The 7,513-nt window shown below is 35.5% G+C and overlaps 1 non-coding gene across 1 annotated transcript; it reads right to left on the reverse strand.

Moving 5' to 3' along the window:
* Nucleotides 1-6,676: 6,676 nt before the first annotated feature.
* TRNAR-ACG (transfer RNA arginine (anticodon ACG)) lies at nt 6,677-6,749 on the reverse strand. The gene has a single exon. It is a non-coding gene; the product is annotated as a tRNA-Arg (tRNA).
* Between the last annotated feature and the right edge of the window lie 764 nt (nt 6,750-7,513).

Below are 7,513 nucleotides of genomic sequence, written 5' to 3' on the forward strand. Positions count from 1 at the left end.
ACTCCCATAGCTGAGAGATGCAGGAAGGAACTCCCACAGCTCAAATATATAGGGAGGGGAACCCCCAAACTCCCACAGCTCAGAGATGTAGGGAGGTACTCCCACTGCTGAAATATATAGGGAGGGGAACCCCCCACACTCCCACAGCTGAGAGATGTAGGGAGCTGAAATATGTACGGAGGGAACCCCCCAATACTCCCAAAGCAGAAAGATGTAGGGAGGAACCCCCTCACACTCCCACAGCTGAGATATATAAGGAGGAGAACCCTCAGACTCCCACAGCTAAGAGATGTAGGGAGGAAACCGCCTCCCCCCCCCACACACACACACTCCCACACCTGTGAGATGTAGGACCAAAATAGCTATGAGTCAGTAGCACCTGTAAGAGACATGCCAATCGTGTTTGTGAAAGCGGGTTTAAAGACATGCACACCTTACACCTTCTATATTTTGAGTGATAAAGTGAAGCAGTTTTTTAAACTTGAAACCATATCTTACCCCACCGTGAAATACCAAAATGCTAAAGGTTTTATATACCATCGGATCATGGTACATATTATCTTGGCCGCTAAGAAAAAAAAAAAGGTTTTATTAAATGTTTGAACTAGATTTCATAATGTGAGTTATATGAAAATGAATTTTTTTTTCTTACAAAATAAAAGCTTAATCTACGGCATATTAGTTTGTGTGAAAAGAAAATGTATATTAAAAACAAAAGGATTATCATAACATATAGCACAGATCGAAATGCCATCCACAGTCACGCGCTTGCAAGAAGGGAAAGTCAGTACTAACCCATTCCCGGAAAAAATATGCATCAACTTTTTTTCATAATAAACTCAAATATGTGTAAGTTAATTCCCATATCTCTCCTCATCAAGTGTCCATACCATCTCAGCCTCCCTTCCTGCACTTTATTTGATATTTCCACCACCCTTGCCGACCCCCATATGTAGTCATTTTTTATCCGATCCTCTCATGTCACCCCAGACATCCACCTAAGCATTCTCATTTCTGCCACATCCATCCATCTTCTCACCTGTCTTCCTCATGCTTGCTGTTTCCGTTCCATACAGCATTGCTGTTCTTACCACTGTCTTATGAAATTTTCCTTTTAATCTCAGTGGTATTCTTTTGTCACAGAGAACTCCTGAGGTTGCTCTCCAGTTGTTCCAGCCTGCCCTACCCGATGTTTAACTTCATCTTCCATACCTCCTCCAGCGTTAACAAAGGATCCCAAATACTTAAACTTATCAACTCACTTTATCTGTTCTCCCCTAAGATTATTACTTTCTCTATCATCCCCCTCACTGGTGGAACACATATATTCTGTCTTAGATCTACTTATTCTCATTCCTCTGTCCTACAGTATTTGCCTACATCTTTCCAACTTCATTTCCAGATCTTCCCTGCTCTCTGCGCACAGAACAGTATCATCTGCATACAATATGTTCCATGGTACTGCCTCCCTTACCTCTTCTATTAAAACGTCCATCACTATGTTAAGATAAATGGGCTCAGAGCCGACCCTTGGTGTAATCCTACTCTCACCTCAAAACCCTCTGTCTCCCCAGCACTGCTCCTCCCTCTAATTAATACATTACGGTATATATATATATATATATATATATATATATATATATATATATATATATATATGTATATATAATGATCGTCGAAGCTATACTAGTCCATGTCACCCATACTAACTTGAATTTCTGAGCGCTCAAACTAAAATATCACAATATTGCCAATCTGCAGTGGCCAGCGTGGAGATAAAAAATGGCCAACCTCTAGACAAAAAAAATGACGTCTGATGCCTTTGTCCAGCAGTAGACTACAAATGATTATATTTGTTGTGTATAAATATTAACAATTATATCATAGATATTTTTGCTACGTGCTATTTTCTAATAGCAAATAGACATCACAAGTGAATTTTATACATGCACGCGCACACACACACACACACACACATATATATATATATATATATATATATATATATATATACACACATATATATATATATATATATATATATATATATATATATATATATATATATATATATACACATTTGCATTTATAATATACACATGCTTATATATGTGTATATATATCTATCTATCTATCTATATATATACCTCTTATCTTGTATATAAATATATCATCATCATCGTCTCCTCCTAAGCCTATTGACCCAAAGAGCTTCAGTTAGATTTCGCAAATCGTCTCTATCTTGAGCTTTTAAATCAATGCTTCTCCATTCATCATCTCCTTCACACTTAGACATTTCATACTCCTCAGCCATGTAGGCCTGGGTCTTCCAACCCTTTCATTGCCTTCTGGGGTCTTGTTGAAAGCATGGTAAACTGATCTCTCTTGGGGAGTGCGAAGACCATGCCCAAACCATCTTCATCTACCCCTCACCAAGATTCTCATCCACATATGACGCTTGAGTAATCTCTCCTATAGTTTCATTTCTAATTCTGTCCTGCCATTCAACTCGCAATGATCATCTGAGTGCTTTGTTCTCAAACCTGCAAACTCCTAAGATATTGTTATTTTGTCATACCACGACTCATGTCCATACAGTAACACCGATCTCAGTTGAACTGATATATAGCCTGATTTTTCATCAGTAATTTCTGGCGATTTTATGTCTACATTTTACCAAACCTGGCCATTGTCTGATTTTTTTTCTTTTAATCTTTCATTAAACACCAATTCTGAAAACCCTCTATTAGAGAACATAGTTCCTAATTTTTTAAATGAGTCCACCTCATTATTCCTTTATCCTTCTAATGGTATTTAATCGTCTATTGCATATTCGGTTGTCATCATCTGTCTTTCTTGCTTTCATCTTGAACCCAAACATGTGATATTTCATGCATTCTGGTAAGCAACCTTTGCAAGTCCTGTGGTGTACTGTTAAGAAGGAGTGCGTCATCGGCATACTCTAGCTCAGCTTATTTCCTGTTAACCAATCCTTTGATTCCTACAGGTAATGTAAGAATGGGTAATGATTTCCTCCTTAATATTCTTCCCTTACATAATGAAGAGCACATGTCTGGTTATAAATATATATATATATATATATATATATATATATATATATATATATATATATATATATATATATATATATATATCTTTCCTGTCACTATGAGTGGCATTGCCAAACGTAGGGGGAGAGGGAGCATTCATACTCTGGTGAGAGGGGAAACCGCAAGGTGTATACTCGGAAACCATAATCTCCCACAAATTACCAAACCAGCAGGTTATAATTAGCAAATGGGGAAGGGGAGGTTGGATGTGTGTGCGTGTGTGTGCATATCTATCTAAACAATTAGCTGCCATTTTTGACGGGTTGCGCACACTAGTATGAAAATAACCATACAGTGGTGTTCTTTTAGATGCCATTATCAAGCTTATTTCCGTTAACCCGAACCCGCGACCTTTCCAGCTTACTTATGCTTTTGACGCCACAAGGCTGAACATGACCTGCTTAATATTATAACAAATCAGGCTGCAATCTACGACACCACATAAACCGCTCACTTGTAATCCAGGATCCATAAAACGCTCAGCTGTGTGACAATAAAGAACAACCCTGCCTGGCTGGGCATAACAACACGTGCAATGCGAAGGGAATACAAATTCCAGTAATCCATCCAAGTATTTCCAGTCGCCTATATCAGTGTCATCGTTATTATTACTAGCCAACCTACAGTAAAGTACAACTCTGGTTGGATAAGCACAAGATTACAAGGCCAGTGGTTCCAACAGGTCAAGTAGCCCAGTGAGGAAAGGAAATAGGGAAATACCAAATAAATCATATATTAGTAATGAAAGAAAATATGAAATATTTGAAGACCAGTAACAAGATTAAAATAGACAAGTCATATATAAACTAACGTTTATCATGCCAGCTCTGAAAGTACTATGAAGGGAGCCGTATCGTATTTCAAGACCTACCGAGAACTCCACTCTTGCATAAGATTTCCGCAATAATACAGACATAGTCTTTATCTATATATTCTTGACACCGTTCAGATTCTTAGTTTCACACTCTTCACTCCTGAACAGAGATAAACCTCCTTCAAAAATTCAAACTTGCAGCTACACAATCTACCGCAGCCATGAACATTTTACCATTTGGAAACAGGATATAAATATGACGAGAACTGTGTTGGGATGCTCATAACAGCAAGAGGTCAAACTAGCACAATTTCTTAGCATATAATAGCATTGTCATTCAGTCCATTAACCTTTTTTTGTTGTGAGAACTCCGTTGTCATTAAATATTACTGATCTAGTATTAAATCAATGCAAAATTTAATCATCAAAATAATAAACTACGACAAATCTTTAAAAAAAAAATTCTTTATGGGATAAATCTCCAGTACTTTGAACTAGATTCATATAACCACAAAATCTGCTGATACAAAACTTTCATTCATTATTAATATTTCGTCAACAGACAAGTTTTTAAAATATTCCTTACTGTCTATACTCTAGTGTTTCTAAACTGATAAGAGACTTTCCATGTCTATATCAAATGCAAAGAGATATTCCTCCTTCACCTTCATGAACGGTATAATACAAACTCAAACAATTAAACAAGAACATAATTCCTGAAGAAAGCAAACTCCAATATAAGAATGTTATGGAGGTCCAGTGATTGTTCAAATGATATTTACATGAAAGCAAATTCAATTCCCTGTGTTCTATACGAAGAGGAATACAGCAATGAAATTTACTTGAAATCGCAGAGATCATAAATTTACATCCTGAAACGATATTAGAAGTCAATGTTTACCAGCATCAAACTATACTGTATTGTTTTCATGAACCCAATGGGATTAATTCTTATTTTGGGTCAATCTTTAAAGTATTATAAATCAAATAAACAAATACCATCTGAATCTGCCATATCAATATGAAACAAGATATAACAACGTAATGCAAGTAAACATACGCATAAACACTAACCATATAAACTGCTGTCTGATTAGCCTACAAAATCTCCCTTATATAACAGACAGCAAGTGTCTGGCCACACAAACACACACGCGCACACACACACACATATATATATACACATACACACACACACACACACATATATATATATATATATATATATATACATATATATGTATATATATATATATATATATATATATACACATACATATATATGTATATATGGTAACGCTCAGCGGCATTACCGGTCGTATAACTAGTCTGTCTCTCTTGGTGAGAGGGGTGTGTGTATGTGTGCATATCTTTCTAAAAATTTAGCCATCATTTTAGACGGGTCGCATACACTAGTTCTATACATATAAGAACACCGAAGGAATGGCTGAACAACTAGAAGCGTTGTGACAATTCCTCATCAAAGCACACACGATATCCCGAGGACACATCAGAAGCTGACCTTCATTATTCTCGGTCACGTCTCCGATACCGATTCCTTTCATCAGAATAATTCCTGAACATTAAGATTCCAAGAGGAAGGCAAAAGCTACTGCCCCAATAATCTATCTCCCCAATGTTAGGCAAGCATCAATTTCATGACAATATCAGCGTTAAAGCGAGGTTTGTACTATCAACTACATACAGATGTAATGTACTATCAAGCGTCATTCAGATCGCACTAAGCTACAGTGGTATCCAAATGTGAAAGTTTAGACTTTTAACTTGTTTTGAGACTTCTCTTATCTTAAGATTTAATTTGATATTCAAATGCCAAGAATAAAATCCTTTAGGGTCATTCTAAACAAACACCAACATTCAGATCTCCCTTTTTAATTTTTCAAGTCGAAAGCATCGTTGAAGGAGAATAAATATAAAAGAATGATTATAATGTCGCCCAGTACAGTATACGACATATGTGGGGAAACCAAGAAAATATGTAGTAATATTTCAATTTCGGACTGATGTACTCAACATGAAGACTGAAATAGTATGTGTAATGTCAACTCTCTCTCTCTCTCTCTCTCTCTCTCTCTCTCTCTCTTTCTCTCTCTCTCTCTCTCTCTCTCTCTCTCTCTCTCTCTCTCTCTCTCTCTCTCTCTATATATATATATATATATATATATGTATATATATATATATATATATATATATATATATATATATATATATATATATATATATATATATATATATGAAGATAAATAAAATAATCCAAAATGTAGGAAAAATTAAATTCATTTAGCTTTCGAAGGGACCATCTCCCTTCCTCTTCAGAAAACAAATGGTTACAAATTTTTGAAAAAGAGGTACAGAAAGGTTCGTGAGATAAAAAAAAAAAACCGTTACAGTCTTAGCGAACATTAACAGCATTTCACGTCGGTTTGTTTCCGTCTTTTAACAATTCCTTAACAATAGTTACATTGTTTTTTTTAAATAATATTGTAAAAAACAATGTAACTATTGTTAAGGAATTTATAAAAGATGTAAATCTGAGATGATCTCCCCATCTAAAAAATAATAATGATAATAAAATCAATAACGATAATAATAAAAACAATCATAAAATTCCTTATCACATTAAGTGAAAAATTATAATAAAATTAATAACGATAATAATAAAAACAATCATAAAATTCCTTATCACATTAAGTGAAACACGATAACAGCTGATGGTGAGAAATTCTGTCCTCGACCTTGCCAGGATTCGAACCTGGAATCTTCTGATCCGTAGTCAGACGCGTTATCCGTTGCGCCACGAGGCCGTTCCTAATTAGTGATTCTGGAAACTAACTTTTTTTCCTTTTTCATTAATGCTACATAAATCTTCTTTACATAACTGTTGTTGATATTCCCCTTACAATAAGGAAATCAAAATTTTGAAATTTCATGTATAGAGATGTAATGAGCAATTTTTTTTTCTTTTCTAAACGCACACGAGCAGTGTAGGACCTTGTTCCCCTCGTCATATTTCGGTCAAACTTTTGGTATGGGCTAAAAGGCCAATGCCACCAGCTGACTCTCACTCTCTCTTCTTCCTATCATGTCCTCACCACTCAACCGGGCTTCAACTACAAGTACTATCTTGTTCCGTACAATGACATGATTAATAAACATATAAAGAAAAAGATATTATTTATTATAAGGAGGTATTTCATTGATCAAAATGAATTGCCATAAGTCTATTTTCCTGAAAAAAGACTTTGCAACTTGAGGTTCCTTAAATGATATAGTTATAAAAAGGGGAAGGGGTGGTTAATGGTTGAATCTGTGTAAGCATAACTATCTAAATATTTGTTCGTCATTTTTGACGGGCCGCTTACACCAGTATAACGCAAGCTTAACTGTGTTACTTTTCCTCGATTGTATACATGGCACCTCAGACAAGTCGAACTTGTTATATAAGCGAAAAAACATTTGATTAGTGTTATATAAACAGCAGTGCTGTTGTATTGTATGAGAAAAATGGCATTTTTCTCCCATCACATCCATCTCCTCTTGTAAGTAGTCCCAGAGAGAATCTTTCGCC

Source organism: Palaemon carinicauda, chromosome 3, assembly GCF_036898095.1.
Source record: "Palaemon carinicauda isolate YSFRI2023 chromosome 3, ASM3689809v2, whole genome shotgun sequence".
NCBI lineage: Eukaryota > Metazoa > Arthropoda > Malacostraca > Decapoda > Palaemonidae > Palaemon > Palaemon carinicauda.